Source organism: Scyliorhinus torazame, chromosome 2 (assembly GCF_047496885.1).
Source record: "Scyliorhinus torazame isolate Kashiwa2021f chromosome 2, sScyTor2.1, whole genome shotgun sequence".
Taxonomy (NCBI): domain Eukaryota; kingdom Metazoa; phylum Chordata; class Chondrichthyes; order Carcharhiniformes; family Scyliorhinidae; genus Scyliorhinus; species Scyliorhinus torazame.
The window spans coordinates 97,248,210-97,267,703 of NC_092708.1; the positions used below are offsets into that span (position 1 = coordinate 97,248,210).

At 51.1% G+C, this 19,494-nt stretch overlaps 1 protein-coding gene across 9 annotated transcripts in view; it reads left to right on the plus strand.

Moving 5' to 3' along the window:
* Positions 1-19,494, plus strand: part of LOC140389850 (RNA-binding motif, single-stranded-interacting protein 1-like) — a 433,449-nt gene that overhangs the window by 152,045 nt on the left and 261,910 nt on the right. The window lies entirely within an intron of this gene.

The window sequence follows — 19,494 nt, forward strand, 5'->3', positions numbered from 1 at the left end:
CAAATTTATCAAGCTCCGAAGCAGTTTCACTCAATAATTTTATTTCAATGGATTATAACTTAAGAGTCTTTATTATGAGAAAAAAATCAATGTGGAATTGATATTTAAGAATTAAAACTGAATTTGTCGTCTCTTGCGCACAGGTTGTTGACTAATTGGCTGTAACACTGATCTGTAACAAATCATTATAAACATTAAGAAAGTAAAAATGATTTTTCAATGACCACCTGTTACCGAAAAGATAATGACTATAGGGTTAAGTTGTTCAATGTAAGGGCAGCATGGGTGGCGCAGTGAGTTAGCACTGCGGCCTCACACTGCCGAGGTCCTAGGTTCGATCCTGGCTCTGTGGAGTTTGCACATTCTCCCCGTGTTTGCGTGGGTTTCGCCCCCCACAACCCAAAAATGTGCAAGCTAGGTGGATTGACCACGCTAAATTGCCCCTTAATTGGCAAAAATGAATTGGGTACTCTAAATTTAAAAAATAAAGTTGTTCAATATAAGAAAGTCTTTCTATTTTTAAAAGTTCTTCTATCCTGTAGGATAAATTTGATGTTTAAACATATTTTGTGGTTAGCAGCCAAGCAAAAGCACTTGCCATTGACCTCGAAGACAGCTGCCCCCAATGATCAAATGATCTTTGTGGCGTGGTTTTCCCTGTTCCAGAAGGCAGTTAAATCTGACACCAGTTCACAGGAGATCTTTTGGTGTGCAGCTGCAGTGATGTTAACAAATAGGTAAGCAGCCAATTGCACTCAGTAATAACAGGAAATTAAAAACAAAATTATTGGATAATAAACTAAATGGATTGATTGAATTAAGATGGAAGCTAAAATAAAGACAAGCAAACTTTTTAAAATCATAATGGAGAAAACTGACATTCCACAAAAATAAAATTAGCTTCTGAGGACCAAACAGGGTGTTTAGTACTTGTAATGAAGTCGCAAGACTAACAGCATAAAGTGCATGTTCTTGCAAATTCATAGATTTCCCTTTACTGTTTGGGATAACTCAAATGAAGCAGAGAATCACTGACAGCAGTTTCTGGATTTCTGCATGATTATGCGCTTGTATGCACTCCAGATGTTGCTGACAGTTTCACTGGCATTACTGCTGCAAAATCTGGCCATTGGCCATGGGCAACTTTAGGTCCCAAATTTAAAGTTGAGATGAAAGTAACTTCAATAATCCAGTGGTGACTGATATTTTGGGTTTGAGCATTGAATAAGTATGCAGAAGTTTGATTTCCTAATTGGTTAAGCACAGACAGTGAGTAAATACCTTCATCATTCTAAATTCACAAAAATATCCAGTTCTGGTCAGACTTGGAGTGGTAGGACTGGGGAAACTTTTTGTGTCTCACCTCACTTGGGTGTAAAGGAAATTTCGGGACTAACATCTGAGATTTGAATTCACAGACAATGGGCGGGATTCTCCGCCCGCATCCGCCCGGTGACTGGAGAATCCTGCCCGAGGGCAATGGGCTTCTCTACTGTCCGCAACTCGACCGTGGCATTCTTGCGGCGGGTGGGGCGGAAGAATCCAGCCCAAAATGAGCAATTGGACTATATTATCCCTAGACATAAATGTAAAAGTCAAGCCTAGGCTTTCATGTGTTCAATGCTACAGTACCATCAAAATGTCCACATTTGATGGCAGTACCTTTTTCGGACAGATGAGGATTTAAAGATTCTGTCTGTCGAGGAGTAAAAAAGAATAGCTTAAGGAGGTGGAGTTAGTTTTGTCCAAAACCAAGAACTTTGAAATGTTATAACTGGTCATGGCACTCAATAGCCAGTGATCTGTTTAGCAGACACCTTCATGGCCGATTTGAATGGGGACCGGGGAAGTTCTCAACCCGACTAAGAAAGAGCGAGGGCGGTGCCCCACTCAGTTGAAGAGCCACAGGGGAGTACAGCAGGAGGCTGAACATCCACTGAGGGGCAGTAGCATTCTAGGTGACATAGAAGAAGTTAGGGGAAAGCCCAATCCTGAAACAAACGTGGAAGAAAAATAGCCTACCGCTAATCCTGTGGAGACCATAAGAATATCAGCGAAACCCATACAATTTGAACCATTGTTAAGCAAGACAAAACAGACCAAGTTTTTTTTAAACCTCAACCAGGACAGCAGTGTTGATGGAAAATTCATTCAAAATGAAGCCCAGATGCCAGTCCAGAATTCCTGCAGGGGGCAAAAGTGCCTGGGATTGAGCTAATACATTCACGGGCTACAGAGGTGGACAATGAGGGGTTAAAACTGATCAGAGCAGAGCAGACCAGGCTAGCAATCAGGAAAATTTGCATACTGAAAGCCTCTGTGCTAAGCAGCATGAAGGCAGAGCCAATGGGAGGTACAGAATAACTTTACTCTCCAGGTAACTAAGAGCAGTTTGGCTGTTGCCAGAAAACTGAGAGCTAACTTTTAGACTTTATCTGGGGTTACAAGGAAAAAGCATTAAGGTTATCTGTCATACCAAAAGAATAAAGCAAATTCAGAAACCTGATGCACACCTGGGGCGAGATTATCCGACCCCCCGCCGGGTCGGAGAATCGCGGGGGGCTGCCGTGAATCCCGCCCCCGCCGGTTGCCGAATTCTCCGGCACCGGATATTTGGCGGGGGCGGGAATCGCGCCGTGCCGGTTGGCGGGCCCCCCCCCGCCATTCTCCGGCACGGATGGGCTGAAGTCCCGCTGCTGGAATGCCTGTCCCGTCGGCGTGGATTAAACCACCTCTCTTACCAGCGGGACAAGGCGGCGCGGGCTCCGGGGTCCTGGGAGGGCGCGGGGCGATCTGGCCCCGGGGGGGTGCCCCCACGGTGGCCTGGCCCGCGATCGGGGCCCACCGATCCGCGGGCGGCCCTGTGCCATTGGGGCACTCTTTTCCTTCCGCCTTCACCATGGTCTCCACTATGGCGGAGGCAGAAGAGACCCCCTCCACTGCGCATGTGCGAGGATGCCGTGAGTGGCCGCTAACGCTCCCGCGCATGCGCCGCCCAGCAAAGTCAGTTTCGCGCCAGCTGGCAGGGCACCAAAGGCCTTTCCCGCCACCAGCTGGTGGGGCAGAAATCAGTCCGGCACGGCCTAGCCCCTCAAGGTTAGGGCTCGGCCCCTCAAGATGCGGAGCATTCCGCACCTTTGGGGCGGCGCGATGCCGGACTGATTTGCGCCGTTTTTGGCGCCGGTCAGCGGACATCGCGCCGATTACGGAGAATTGCGCCCCAGATCTTTTCAGGTTTTGTTTGTGGTCAACACCCTGAAAGGGAATCAATATATCCAGAGTCTAATACCGTTTAGGATCATCTGGATATCAAAACTCCAGTCGAGCAGAACTGATGCCATTAGATTAATGGTGTGAATGGGTGTTGCCTGTGTTATTTTCAATTCTTTTAACATTTGGACGTCTGCAATAAAACACTCATTGAAATTTGCATTTCATTACTCATTAGCTGGAGGTGTCACGATGATGTGATTTGTACATGAGTGATATCAATCTTCAGTTTCATCAGCTGAGCAAATATATATTAAACTGTTTAAAAGGACACTGACTTAAGATGGCTGCCACAGGTTACCTGATGTCTGGTATTGGAAGTTAACGAGTTTCTGGTAGGCTCCAATGTGAATTACTTGAGACATGCCCAGGCACCCTCATGGAATTTCACACCTGCTGATGTCAATAACTACATCAAAATATTTACTGAAACCACACTGGACCTCGCATTTGGATTTCTGTATGGCTTTACCACTCAAGTGGAGACAGAAGTGCTACTAATATAATATAATAATCTTTATTGTCACAAGTAGGCTTACATTAACACTGAAATGAAGTTACTGTGAAAAGCCCCGCGTCGCCACATTCTGGTGTCTGTTCGGGTACACAGAGGGAGAATTCAGAATGTCCAAATTACCTAACAGCACATCCTTCAGGACTTCTGGGTGGAAACCGGAGCACCTGGAGGAAACCCACGCAGGCACAGGAAGAACATGCAGACACAGACAGTGACCCAAGCCGGGGATCGAATCTGGGACCCTGGCGCTGTGAAGCAACAGTGCCAACCACTGTGCTACCGCGCCCCCCACTGGCACAATAGCTACATGAAAAGATGTTTTTCCGATCTAATCAAGATGGATAATGAATCATTCAGAAGCTAATGGCTGGGACATAGACAGAATTTAATACTTGACCATGGGACATTATCAGCTGAGCAAATGCCTTCTGAAACTATGGAGAGAGAGGGCATGTGACTAGAATAAGACTAGAAATCTATTTTAATACAGTAGCTTAAACAGTAGTCTAGAAGCAGTAAACCTCTGCGTCTCTGCTTCTCAAGTCAAAGCCCTATCTCTGTTGGTTTAAAAATTCAGCACAGTGGAGATGGCACAGGGGTAGGCAAGGGCTTCAATCTGGACCCCGATACGGAACAATCACAGGTTTGTTCCAGGTAGAATAGGTGGTGGGTTCCTAAGCTGGCACAGAACGGGTATCAAAAGGATGGGGGACTTGTTTATTGACGGGACTTTTGCTAGTCTGAGGGTGCTGGAGGAGAAATTTGGATTGCCCCCGGGGAATACCTTTAGGTACATGCAGGTTCGGGCGTTCATGAAAAAGCAGGTGGGGAATTCCCGTTGCTGCCTGCCCGAGGATACAGGACAGGGTGGTCTCGGGCGTGTGGGTAGGGGACGGCAAGGTATCGGACATATACCAGGAGCTGCAGGAGGCCTCGGTGGAAGAGCTGAAGGGCAAGTGGGAGGAGGAGCTGGGTGAGGTGCCAGATGAGGGCCTGTGGGCTGACGCCCTGGGCAGGGACAATTCCTCCTCATCTTGCGCCAGGCTTAGCCTGATTCAGTTTAAGGTGGTGCACCAGGTGCATATGACAGAGAATGAGTCAGTTCTTTGGAGTAGAGGACAGGTGTGTGAGGTGTTCTGGGAGCCCAGCAAACCATGTCCATATGTTTTGGGCATGCCCAGTACTCACAGAATTTTGGAACGGCTTTGCAAAGGCTATGACCAAGGTCTTGGACACTCGGGTAAAACCGAGCTGGGGGATAGCGATATTTGGGGTGTCAGACGAGCCGGGAGTGCAGGAGTCGAAAGAGGCCAGAGTTCTGGCCTTTGCCTCCTTGGTAGCCCCGAGAAGGCTCTTGTTAATGTGGAGGGACGCGAAACCCCCAAGTGGGGGTCAGGCTTGGGTCACTGACATGGCTGGATTTCTCATGTTGAAGAGGATAAAGTTTGCCTTGCGAGGGTCCTTGCAGGGGTTCTCCAGGTGGTGGCAACCGTTTCTTGACTTTCTCGTGGAACGTTAAGTGGAGGTCAGCAGCAGCAGCAGGGGGGAGGGGGGGTGATATGGGTGGTGGATAGATTTTATTTGTAAAGGGTAGATACCCCACCTTGTTTTGCTAATTTGTTAAGTTGTTTTCTTAATTATTACTATGCTTTTTGTTGTTTTCTTTTTGTAGTGGTTTGTAAAAATTATTGAAAAATTTTGAATTATATACAAATTAAAAAAAAAAATTCAGCACAATGGCGAATATTGAAAGGAGTCTCAGGTGCGAAAATCACCACGGTTTTGGAAAAGATGGATCACTTTTTAAAAAGTGACTGTTTCCAGACTTCAACTCCACTGCATTTTCCACTGTGAAACAACTTCTGCCACAACATAAGAACTAGGAACAGGAGTAGGCTATCTGGCCCCTCGAGCCTGCTCTGCCATTTAATGAGATCATGGCTGATCTTTGTGGACTCAGCTCCACTCTCCGGCCCGTACATCATATCCCCGAATCCCTTTATTCTTTAGAAAGGTATCTATCTTTTTCTTAAAAACGTTTAAAGAAGGAGCCTCAACTGCTTCACTGGGCAAGGAATTCCAGAGATTCACAACCCTTTGGGTGAAGAAGTTCCTCCTACACTCCATCCTAAATCTACTTCCCCTTATTTTGAGGCTATGCCCCCGAGTTCTGCTTTCCCTGACCAGTGGAAACAACCTGCCCGCATCTATCCTATCTATTCCCTTCATAATTTTATATGTTTCAATAAGATCCCCCCGCATCCTTCTAAACTCCAATGAGTACAGTCCCAGTCTACTCAGCCTCTCGTCATAATCTAATCCCCTCAACTCTGGGATCAACCTAGTGAATCTCCTCTGCACTCCCTCCAGTGCCAATATGTCCTTTCTCAGGTAAGGAGACCAAAACTGAACACAATACTCCAGATGCGGCCTCACCAACACCCTATACAATTGCAGCATATCCTCCCTAGTCTTGAACTCCATCCCTCTAGCAACGAAAGACAAAACTCGATTAGCCTTCTTAATCACCTGTTGCACCTGCACACCAACTTTTTGCGACTCGTGCACCAGCACACCCAGGTCCCTCTGCATAGCAGCATGTTTTAACATCTTACCGTTTAAATAATAATCCATTCTGCTGTTATTCCTCCCAAAATGGATAGCCTCACACTTGGCAACATTGAATTCCATCTGCCAGACCCTAGCCCATTCACCTAACCTATCCAAATCCTTCTGCAGACTTCCGGTATCCTCTGCACTTTTTGCTTTACACTCATCTTAGTGTCGTCTGCAAACTTTGACACATTGCACTTGGTCCCCAACTCCAAATCATCTATGTAAATTGTGAACAACTGCGGGCCCAACACTGATCCTTGAGGGACCCCACTAGTTACAGGTTGCCAACCAGAGAAACACCCATTTATCCCCACTCTCTGCTTTCTGTTAGTTAACCAATCCTCTACCCATGCTACCACTTTACCCTCAATGCCATGCATCTTTAGTTTATGCAGCAACCTTTTGTGTGGCACCTTGTCAAAAGCTTTCTGGAAATCCAGATATACCACATCCATTGGCTCCCCGTTATCTACTGCACTGGTAACATCCTCAAAAAATTCTACCAAATTAGTCAGACACGACCTACCCTTTGTGAACCCATGCTGCGTCTGCCCAATGGGACAATTTCCCTCCAGGTGCCCCGCTATTTCCTCCTTAATGATAGATTCCAGCATTTTCCCTACAACCGAAGTTAAGCTTACCGGCCTATAATTACCCGCTTTCTGCCAACCTCCTTTTTTAAACAGTGGTGTCACGTTTGCTACGTTCCAATCCTCTGGGACCACTGCAGAGTCTAGTGAATTTTGATAAATTATCACTAGTGCGTTTACAATTTCCCTAGCCATCTCTTTTAACACTCTGGGATGCATCCCATCAGGGCCAGGAGACCTTTAGCCCCATTAGCTTGCCCAATACTGCCTCCTTAGTGATTACAATCATCTCAAGGTCCTCACCTATCATATCTTTATTTCCATCAGTCACTGGCATGTTATTTGTATCCTCCACTGTGAAGACTGACCCAAAAAACCTGTTCAGCTCCTCAGCCATTTCCCCGTCTCCTATTATTAAATCTCCCTTCTCATCTTCCAAAGGACCAATATTTACCTTAGCCACTCTTTTTTGTCTTATATATTTGTAGAAGCTTTTATTATCTGCTTTTATGTTCTGAGCCAGTTTACTTTCATAGTCTACCTTACTCTTCTTTATAGCTTTTTTAGTAGCTTTCTATTGTCCCCTAAAGACTTCCCAGTCCTCTAGTCTTCCACTAATTTTTGCCACTTTGTATGTTTTTTCCTTCAATTTGATACTCTCCCTCACCTCCTTAGATATCCACGGTCGATTTTTCCCCTTTCTACCGTCTTTCTTTTTTGTCGGTATGAACCTTTTCTGAACACTGTGAAAGATCGCTCGGAAGGTTCTCCACTGTTCCTCAACTGCTTCACCATGAAGTCTTTGCTCCCAGTCTACCTTAGCTAGTTCTTCTCTCATCCCATTGTAATCGCCTTTGTTTAAGCACAAAACACTAGTGTTTGATTTTACATTGTCATCCTCCAACTGTATTTTAAATTCCACCATATTGTGGTCGCTCCTTCCAAGAGGATCTCGAACTATGAGATCATTAATCAATCCTGCCTCATTACACAGGACCAGATCTAGGACCGCTTGTTCCCTTGTAGGCACCATTACATACTGTTCCAGGAAATTATCCCGGGCACATTCTATAAACTCCTCCTCAAGGCTGCCTTTACCAACCTGGTTAAACCAATCGATATGCAGATTAAAATCTCCCATGATAACCGCTGTACCATTTCTACATTCATCCGTTATTTCTTTGCTTATTGCCTGTCCTACCATCCTGTTACTGTTTGTTGGCCTATAGACCACTCCTATCAGTGACCTTTTCGCCTTACTATTCCTGATTTCCATCCAAATTGATTCAACCTTGTCCTCCATAGCACCAATATCATCCCTTACTATTGCCCGGATGCCATCCTTAAACAACAAAGCTACACCACCGCCCTTACCGTCCATTCTATCCTTTCGTATAGTCTGATGCCCTTGGATATTTAACTCCCAGTCGTGACCATCTCTTAACCATGTTTCAGTAATGGCCACTAAATCAGAGTCATTCACGATGATTTGTGCCATCAACTCATTTACCTTATTTCGTATACTACGAGCATTCAGGTAAAGTACACTTATGCTGTTTTTTATGTCTTTGTTATGAATCCCAACACCTTGATCAGTAAATTTTCGCAAATTATTTTTCCTCTTACCCTTTCTCCTAATTTTCCTTGTCTTTGAACCCATATCTTCATGGCCTCCTTCTGCACTGTAAATTCTATGATTCTGTGATTATATGATGATCTCTACATAATAACCTGTCACATAACCTGCTGCCTTGATCTCCATTAACCATTATACTGTCAATAGCTTTACACTTCCCTTCCCCCCAACTTACTAGTTTAAAGTCCTTGTGACCAACCTATTTATCCTATTTGCTAGAACACTGGTCCCAGATGGTTCAGGTGAAGACCGTCCCAACGGTACAGGTCCCTCCTGCCCCAGTACTGATGCCAGTGCCCCATGAAATGGAACCCCTCTTTCCCGCACCACTCCTTTAGCCACGTGTTAACTTCCCTAATTTTCTCAACCCTATGGCACGTGGCTCGGGTAGTAATCCAGAGATTATAACCCTGGAGGACCTGTTCTTTAATTTAGTCCCGAGTGTTTGATAATCCCCAAACAGGTCCTCTTTCCTAGTCTTACCTATGTTGTTAGTCCCAACGTGGACCACAACAACTGGATCCACCCCCTCCCTCTCCAAAATCCTTTCAAGCCGATCAGAGATGTCCCTTACCCTGGCACCGGGCAGGCAACATACCATGCGGGACTCTCGATCTGGCATACAAATGATGCCATCAATCCCCCTAAATATAGAATCCCCTACAATTACCACTTGTCTTTTTGCTCCCCCCTCTTGAATGGCTTCCTGTACCACGGTGCAGTGGTCAGTCAACGCATCCTCCCTACAGCCCTCTTCCTCATCCACACAGGGAGCAAGTACCTCATACCTGTTGGACAAGGTCAAGGGCTGAGGCTCCTCAACTCCTAAACTCAGGATCACCCTACCTGCCTCCCTTGCAGTCACACCACTCTGTCCCTGACCACTGTCCGAATTAACAGTACTTATTCTACCGGGTGTGACTGCCTCCTGAAACAAGGCGTCCAGGTAATTTTCCCCCTCCCTGATGTGCCGCAGTGTGTGCAGCTCGGTCTCCAGCTCATCAATTCTGAGCCGAGGTTCCTCGAGCAGCCAACACTTGCTGCAGATGTGGTCACTGACGGTCTCAATGGGTTCCACCAGTTCCATCATCATACAGCAACAGCACATCACCTGTCCAGCCATATTCAATTAGTTAATTAATTTAAATAATATTTTTTAAAATGTTTTAATATAACCTCAAGGCTAAACCCGAACACCAACAAAAACACAGCCCTCTCTCGCCACTCACCCGAACTCAGTCACTCACCTAAACTCAGATGCACTCTGTTCCAATCAGCACTCCGCGACTAAAGGCACTCCTGCCACACCTTTTGTGCACTCAACTCTCCCAGCACTTTCCCGGCTCTCTCCTCCTGCGCTTTTTAAATCTCCCGGCTCTCTCCTCCCGCGCTGTTTTCGCTGTCCCGGCTCTCTCTCCTCTCGCGCTGTTTTCGCTGTCCCGGTTCTCTCCTCCCGCGGTTTTAAAATCTCCCGGCTCTCTCCTCCCGCGCTGTTTTCGCTGTCCCGGCTCTCTCTCCTCTCGCGCTGTTTTTGCTGTCCCGGTTCTCTCCTCCCGCGCTTTTTAAATCTCCCGGCTCTCTCCTCCTGCGCTGTTTTCGCTGTCCCGGCTCTCTCTCCTCTCGCGCTGTTTTCGCTGTCCCGGCTCTCTCTTCCCGCGCTGTTCTCGCTGTCTGATACCCTCTGATACCCAGCAAAGGTATCACCATTGAACTTTAGTTTGGCTAAGAAAGTAACTTGCTTCTGTAAAACATGTAATTTTCCATTCTTGTCTGCGTGCGAATGTGTTGTGAAGGTCGGCCACGGGTTTAGCTTTTTAAATGTTTCACATCTTCACCTGGGGGAGGTTTTTAACACAATAAAAACAAATCCCTTTTTGTTTAAAATCATGCTTGCCAAATTAGTTTCTTTGCAATGAGCATGTAAATGGTTAAGCACAGACAGTGAGTAATTACCTTCGTCCTTCTAATTCACAAAGTAACCCTGGGTGCGATATAACGGCCACACCACTCTGGGCGTGAATCCGGGCGAGCCGGTTAGATCGCGGGAGAGTAGTGTGCCAGCCGCTGATCGATTTACAATTGCACCGGCCCACTCATGTTGGCGCAATCAGGATCACTCTGCAGCGTGGTGAGAAACCAAGAATCATGAATTAAGACTAATCTCCATCCAGCATGCCTAGAGGCCCCCTCCCACGTCACATAGGATGTGGCTTCATCTGTCATCTCACACCCTCTCCCCATATCACACACCATGGGAAATGCTCTGGAGCAATGCCCACCAGAGACTGGGACACGCTCTGCAGCGCCTTGGCAATGCCCACCTGAGACTGGGCCATGCACTGCAGGGCCTTGGCAAGGTCCACCTGCATCAGGGACATGTCCGTCAGCGACTGGGACATGCAGTTGGCCCTCAGCCATGTCAGTCACTGACTGAACAAAGCCTTGGCCACCACCACCCGTGCTCCAAGCTTTCCATTGCTGTTGCCATCCTAGCAGTGTTGGCCTCGGTGCCACTCTTTACTGGCGCCACCTGAACACATAGCCTTTGGGATTCCTCCAATCAGCCAAGGACCTGTTGGAGTGTCACTGACGTCCCTCTCTGAATATCACGGCCGCAGCCTAGCATCTGCATCAGCTCTGTTATAACCAGGCCCAGAGGCACAGCATCTGACTGGGGCCCAGGTGGGTCCTAGGATCCAGCAGACCTCTGACTGCTGTCCCTCTGGACATTCCTGCCTCCACCTGATGTGCATCAGCAACTGTGTGGTGCTCATCATATTGAGACTGTCCACTACTGTTGCCCACTGCGCGGGTGGACACATTGATGGTGGCATCCTCGGAGCTCTCTTCCCCGCTGTTACCAGACTCCTAACCGATCGTCTAATGGACTGATCTGATCTCTTCACACATCTTCTCCATTCAGTAGTACTACGCTCCTGTATGCTTCACTCGATGCCTGTGTCAGCTACACCCGATTCCTGTATCAATGTATTTACATTGTGTATTTTATGTTTACCCAGTAAATTTCCTTTTCATGTACGAATGGCCTGTTTGAGCTACATGCGGAACAATACTTTTCACTGTACCATGGTACACGTGACAATAAACAAATCTAAACCCAGGTGTTCTCTTGGAAGGCGGGGAGGGGGGGGGTGGTGTGAGGGCACCCCGGTCGGAAGGCGAGGGTTACACCCTGGTTGGAAGATGAGGGTTACACCCTGGTTAGAAGGCGAGGGTTACTCCCTGGTTGGAAGGCGAGGGTTACTCCCTGGTTGGAAGGCGAGGGTTACTCCCTGGTTGGAAGGCGAGGGTTGCACCCTGTTTGGACTGTGAGGGTTACTCTCTGGTTGGAAGGCGAGGGTTACTCTCTGGTTGGAAGGCGAGGGTTGCACCCTGGTTGGAAGGCGAGGGTTACACCCTGGTTGGAAGGCGAGGGTTACTCTCTGGTTGGAAGGCGAGGGTTACACCCTGGTTGGAAGGCGAGGGTTACACCCTGGTTGGAAGGCGAGGGTTACTCTCTGGTTGGAAGGCAAGGGTTACTCTCTGGTTGGAAGACGAGGGTTACTCCCTGGTTGGAAGACGATGGTTATACCCTGGTTGGAATGTGGGGGTTACTCCCTGGTTGGAAGGCGAGGGTCACACCCTGGTTGGAAGGCGAGGGTCACTCCCTGGTTGGAAGGCGAGGGTTACTCCCTGGTTGGATGGCGAGAGTTACACCCTGGTTGGAAGGCGAGGGTTACTCTCTGGTTGGAAGGCGAGGGTTGCACCCTGGTTGGAAGGCGAGAGTTACACCCTGGTTGGAAGGCGAGGGTTACACCCTGGTTGGAAGGCGAGGGTTACTCTCTGGTTGGAAGGCGCGGGTTACTCCCTGTTTGGAAGGCGATGGTTACTCCCTGGTTGGAAGACGAGGGTTGCACCCTGGTTGGAAGGCGCGGGTTACTCCCTGGTTGGAAGGCGAGGGTTACTCCCTGGTTGGAAGGCGAGGGTTACACCCTGGTTGGAAGGCGCGGGTTACTCCCTGGTTGGAAGGCGAGGGTTACTCCCTGGTTGGAAGGCGAGGGTTACTCCCTGGTTGGAAGGTGAGGGTTACACCCTGGTTGGAAGGCGCGGGTTACTCCCTGGTTGGAAGGCGAGGGTTACTCCCTGGTTGGAAGGCGAGGGTTACACCCTGGTTGGAAGGCGAGGGTTCCTCCCTGGTTGGAAGGCGAGGGTTACTCCCTGGTTGGAAGGCGAGAGTTACTTCCTGGTTGGAAGGCGAGGGTAACTCCCTGGTTGGAAGGCGAGGGTTACTCCCTGGTTGGAAGGCGAGGGTTACTCCCTGGTTGGAATGTGAGGGTTACACCCTGGTTGGAAGGCGCGTGTTACTCCCTGGTTGGAAGGCGAGGGTTACTCCCTGGTTGGAAGGCGAGGGTTACACCCTGGTTGGAAGGCGAGGGTTACACCCTGGTTGGAAGGCGAGGGTTACTCCCTGGTTGGAAGGCGAGGGTCACACCCTGGTTGGAAGGCGAGGGTTACTCTCTGGTTGGAAGGTGAGGGTCACACCCTGGTTGGAAGGCGAGGGTTACTCTCTGGTTGGAAGGCGAGGGTTATTCTCTGGTTGGAAGGTGAGGGTCGCACCCTGGTTGGAATGTGGGGGTTACTCCCTGGTTGTAAGGCGAGGGTTACTCCCTGGTTGGAAGACGATGGTTATACCCTGGTTGGAATGTGGGGGTTACTCCCTGGTTGGAAGGCGAGGGTCACACCCTGGTTGGAAGGCGAGGGTTACTCCCTGGTTGGAAGGCGAGGGTTACTCCCTGGTTGGATGGCGAGAGTTACACCCTGGTTGGAAGGCGAGGGTTACACCCTGGTTGGAAGGCGCGGGTTACTCCCTGGTTGGAAGGCGAGGGTTACTCCCTGGTTGGAAGGCGAGGGTTACTCCCTGGTTGGAAGGTGAGGGTTACACCCTGGTTGGAAGGCGCGGGTTACTCCCTGGTTGGAAGGCGAGGGTTACTCCCTGGTTGGAAGGCAAGGGTTACACCCTGGTTGGAAGGCGAGGGTTACTCCCTAGTTGGAAGGCGAGGGTTACTCCCTGGTTGGAATGTGAGGGTTACACCCTGGTTGGAAGGCGCGGGTTACTCCCTGGTTGGAAGGCGAGGGTTACTCCCTGGTTGGAAGGCGAGGGTTACACCCTGGTTGGAAGGCGAGGGTTACTCCCTGGTTGGAAGGCGAGGGTCACACCCTGGTTGGAAGGCGAGGGTTACTCTCTGGTTGGAAGGTGAGGGTCACACCCTGGTTGGAAGGCGAGGGTTACTCTCTGGTTGGAAGGCGAGGGTTATTCTCTGGTTGGAAGGTGAGGGTCGCACCCTGGTTGGAATGTGGGGGTTACTCCCTGGTTGTAAGGCGAGGGTTACTCCCTGGTTGGAAGACGATGGTTATACCCTGGTTGGAATGTGGGGGTTACTCCCTGGTTGGAAGGCGAGGGTCACACCCTGGTTGGAAGGCGAGGGTCACTCCCTGGTTGGAAGGCGAGGGTTACTCCCTGGTTGGATGGCGAGAGTTACACCCTGGTTGGAAGGCGAGGGTTACACCCTGGTTGGAAGGCGAGGGTTACTCTCTGGTTGGAAGGCGCGGGTTACTCCCTGTTTGGAAGGCGATGGTTACTCCCTGGTTGGAAGGCGAGGGTTACTCCCTGGTTGGAAGGCGAGGGTTACTCCCTGGTTGGAAGGTGAGGGTTACACCCTGGTTGGAAGGCGCGGGTTACTCCCTGGTTGGAAGGCGAGGGTTACTCCCTGGTTGGAAGGCGAGGGTTACACCCTGGTTGGAAGGCGAGGGTTACTCCCTGGTTGGAAGGCGAGGGTTACTCCCTGGTTGGAAGGCGAGGGTTACTTCCTGGTTGGAAGGCGAGGGTAACTCCCTGGTTGGAAGGCGAGGGTTACTCCCTGGTTGGAAGGCGAGGGTTACTCCCTGGTTGGAATGTGAGGGTTACACCCTGGTTGGAAGGCGCGTGTTACTCCCTGGTTGGAAGGCGAGGGTTACTCCCTGGTTGGAAGGCGAGGGTTACACCCTGGTTGGAAGGCGAGGGTTACTCCCTGGTTGGAAGGCGAGGGTCACACCCTGGTTGGAAGGCGAGGGTTACTCTCTGGTTGGAAGGTGAGGGTCACACCCTGGTTGGAAGGCGAGGGTTACTCTCTGGTTGGAAGGCGAGGGTTATTCTCTGGTTGGAAGGTGAGGGTCGTACCCTGGTTGGAATGTGGGGGTTACTCCCTGGTTGTAAGGCGAGGGTTACTCCCTGGTTGGAAGACGATGGTTATACCCTGGTTGGAATGTGGGGGTTACTCCCTGGTTGGAAGGCGAGGGTCACACCCTGGTTGGAAGGCGAGGGTTACTCCCTGGTTGGAAGGCGAGGGTTACTCCCTGGTTGGATGGCGAGAGTTACACCCTGGTTGGAAGGCGAGGGTTACACCCTGGTTGGAAGGCGCGGGTTACTCCCTGGTTGGAAGGCGAGGGTTACTCCCTGGTTGGAAGGCGAGGGTTACTCCCTGGTTGGAAGGTGAGGGTTACACCCTGGTTGGAAGGCGCGGGTTACTCCCTGGTTGGAAGGCGAGGGTTACTCCCTGGTTGGAAGGCGAGGGTTACACCCTGGTTGGAAGGCGAGGGTTACTCCCTAGTTGGAAGGCGAGGGTTACTCCCTGGTTGGAATGTGAGGGTTACACCCTGGTTGGAAGGCGCGGGTTACTCCCTGGTTGGAAGGCGAGGGTTACTCCCTGGTTGGAAGGCGAGGGTTACACCCTGGTTGGAAGGCGAGGGTTACTCCCTGGTTGGAAGGCGAGGGTCACACCCTGGTTGGAAGGCGAGGGTTACTCTCTGGTTGGAAGGTGAGGGTCACACCCTGGTTGGAAGGCGAGGGTTACTCTCTGGTTGGAAGGCGAGGGTTATTCTCTGGTTGGAAGGTGAGGGTCGCACCCTGGTTGGAATGTGGGGGTTACTCCCTGGTTGTAAGGCGAGGGTTACTCCCTGGTTGGAAGACGATGGTTATACCCTGGTTGGAATGTGGGGGTTACTCCCTGGTTGGAAGGCGAGGGTCACACCCTGGTTGGAAGGCGAGGGTCACTCCCTGGTTGGAAGGCGAGGGTTACTCCCTGGTTGGATGGCGAGAGTTACACCCTGGTTGGAAGGCGAGGGTTACACCCTGGTTGGAAGGCGAGGGTTACTCTCTGGTTGGAAGGCGCGGGTTACTCCCTGTTTGGAAGGCGATGGTTACTCCCTGGTTGGAAGACGAGGGTTGCGCCCTGGTTGGAAGGCGAGGGTCACTCCCTGGTTGGAAGGCGAGGGTTACTCCCTGGTTGGATGGCGAGAGTTACACCCTGGTTGGAAGGCGAGGGTTACTCCCTGGTTGGAAGGCGAGGGTTACACCCTGGTTGGAAGGCGAGGGTTACTCTCTGGTTGGAAGGCGCGGGTTACTCCCTGTTTGGAAGGCGATGGTTACTCCCTGGTTGGAAGACGAGGATTGCGCCCTGGTTGGAAGGCGCGGGTTACTCCCTGGTTGGAAGGCGAGGGTTACTCCCTGGTTGGAAGGCGAGGGTTACACCCTGGTTGGAAGGCGCGGGTTACTCCCTGGTTGGAAGGCGAGGGTTACTCCCTGGTTGGAAGGCGAGGGTTACTCCCTGGTTGGAAGGTGAGGGTTACACCCTGGTTGGAAGGCGCGGGTTACTCCCTGATTGGAAGGCGAGGGTTACTCCCTGGTTGGAAGGCAAGGGTTACACCCTGGTTGGAAGGCGAGGGTTACTCCCTGGTTGGAAGGCGAGGGTTACACCCTGGTTGGAAGGTGAGGGTTACTCCCTGGTTGGAAGGCGAGCGTCGCACCCTGGTTGGAAGGCGAGCGTCGCACCCTGGTTGGAAGGCGAGGGTTGCACCCTGGTTGGAAGGCGAGGGTTGCACCCTGGTTGGAAGGCGAGGGTTGCACCCTGGTTGGAAGGCGAGGGTTACTCCCTGGTTGGAATGTGAGGGTTACACCCTGGTTGGAAGGCGAGGGTTGCACCCTGGTTGGAAGGCGAGGGTTACTCCCTGGTTGGAAGGCGTGGGTTACACCCTGGTTGGAAGGCGAGCGTTACACCCTGGTTGGAAGGCGAGGGTTACTCTCTGGTTGGAAGGCGAGGGTTGCACCCTGGTTGGAAGGCGAGGGTTACTCTCTGGTTGGAAGGCGAGGGTTACACCCTGGTTGGAAGGCGAGGGTTACACCCTGGTTGGAAGGCGATGGTTACACCCTGGTTGGAAGGCGAGGGTTACTCCCTGGTTGGAAGGGAGGGTTACTCCCTGGTTGGAAGGCGAGGGTTACTCTCTGGTTGGAAGGCGAGGGTTATTCTCTGGTTGGAAGGTGAGGGTCGCACCCTGGTTGGAATGTGGGGGTTACTCCCTGGTTGTAAGGCGAGGGTTACTCTCTGGTTGGAAGGCGTGGGTTACACCCTGGTTGGAAGGCGAGGGTTACTCTCTGGTTGGAAGGCGAGGGTTGCACCCTGGTTGGAAGGCGAGGGTTGCACCCTGGTTGGAAGGCGAGGGTTACTCTCTGGTTAGAAGGCGAGGGTTACACCCTGGTTGGAAGGCGAGGGTTACACCCTGGTTGGAAGGCGATGGTTACACCCTGGTTGGAAGGCGATGGTTACACCCTGGTTGGAAGGCGATGGTTACACCCTGGTTGGAAGGCGAGGGTTACTCCCTGGTTGGAAGGGAGGGTTACACCCTGGTTGGAAGGCGAGGGTTACTCCCTGGTTGGAAGGGAGGGTTACACCCTCGTTGGAAGGCGAGGGTTACTCCCTGGTTGGAAGGGAGGGTTACACCCTGGTTGGAAGGCGAGGGTTACTCCCTGGTTGGAAGGGAGGGTTACACCCTGGTTGGAAGGCGAGGGTTACTCTCTGTTTGGAAGGCGAGGGTTGCACCCTTTTGGCAAGGCGGCGGTGGAAATGGGGGTGTGTGAGCAGTGGATAGGCTGGCACCATCAGATGGGAATCCTGGTTGGAGAATGGACATGTGGTCAGTGAGAGGGAATGTTCAGCATATTTAACATGAACAGCTCACGTGTGACAGGTCATTTGTGTGGAGGCTGGTGGATACTCACCTCTGCGACACAGGCCAATTTTGACGTCGGTGACCGATCTGTCCTCGCCCGCGCCCACAAACTCCCAGGCTCCTTCCTTGTAGGGGTGACGACTCTGATGTCCGACACACCGCTGGCCGTCTGAGCCCTTTCCCGTCTGTTGCGGGACAACTCTCTTGTGGAGACAGAGACAGGGCGTTGTTAGCGGCATACATTGCGGGGCAGTGGGGTGGGGCACCTCTTCATGCAGCATTGGTCCGGGGGTACTCTTCATGCATCACGGGGGTCTGGGGTTAGGGATCTGGTGGGGGGTCAGGCATGGGCACTGCCACTTGGCATGGGTGGGGTGCGCAGGAGAGTTCCAAGGTGTGCTGGGACACGGGCACGGTATTGAGCTGGTCGGGCGGGGGAGGAGGCAAGGGGGACTGTGCCAGTGAACCAAAGCCAATGCACCCATGCGGCCTGGTGGAGGTCGTTGAGCTTCTTGGGGAATAGGATGGTGGTCCTCCTGGAGACGCTTCTCGCGCCGCTGACAGATTCTGCCACTGCCTCTCCGGGACACTGGCTGTCGTGTGGCTGACCCTCAGACCCCCTCGGGGGAACAGGGTATCCTGTCTGGACTCTACAGCATCCAGCAGTCTGGCCAGGTTGGCATCTTCGAATCGTGGGGCCGGGGAATGCAGGAAACATGCACACACAAAGCTCCCAAAGTCGACAGTGTGATATTGCTCAAGGAATCAGATTTTAGTGCTGATGTCTGAGGGATGAATACAACCGAGACAGAGGGGGTACCCTGCACTTCTTCAAAATGGTGCAATGGGATTTTTTTAGGCCCAGATGAGAGGGCAGACACAATCAGATTAATATTTCATTCTTACACGTAGCATTCCCTTGGTGTTGAACTGAAGTGTCAGCCTCGAGTGTTGCCCTACAGTGGGACTTAACCCACAACCTTCTGACTCGGCGCCATGAGCCATGGATCACATCAGTCAATCGTTTACAGATTGCACAATACTTTCTTAATTCTCTTTGCACAACAAGCATTTTCAGAACATCAGTCTTCTTGACTTGATAAGTCTGTTTCTGTGTGTGTGTCTGTCTATCTCTGTCGGGGTCCTGCAAGATAGTTGATGTTTGTCCATGTGGGGGAGGGGAAAAATAAATAATTCAATTACCTGCCATAAACCCAGATGTCCTTGGGTTTTATGTTCAGGCTAAATCTATATGATGTTTTCTACATGGTTTTTGTTGGGTATGAATGAGGATATTGTTTATGAAGATGTTGGGAAAAGTAATATTACTGTGCTTATATCATCCAGTGTCAACACCAAGCATTTCTATTTAGGGTGTTGAATAAACCGTGAAGGAAGTGACTGAAATAATGAGGGATTTAAGCACAGAAAACAACTTAATCCTTGAACGCAACATGTACCACAGGCTTAGCTCCTCCTCTTCTCTACCTCTTGCAAATCTCCGGCTACTGTATGGTCAAGACAAATGTTTTGACACCTGAGGCAGGATTCTCTCCTACCCGGCGGGGCGGGGGGTTCCGACGTAATGGAGTGGCGGGAACCACTCCGGCGTTGGGCCGCCCCAAAGGTGCAGAAGTCTCCACACCTTTAGGGGCCAAGCCCTCACCTTGAGGGGCTAGGCCCGCACCGGAGTGGTTTCCGCTCCGCCGGCTGGCGGGAAAGGCCTTTGACGCCACGCCAGCCGGCGCCGAAAGGTCTTCACCGGGCGACGCATGCGCGGGAGCGTCAGCGGCTGCTGACATCATCCCCGCGCATGCGCAGGG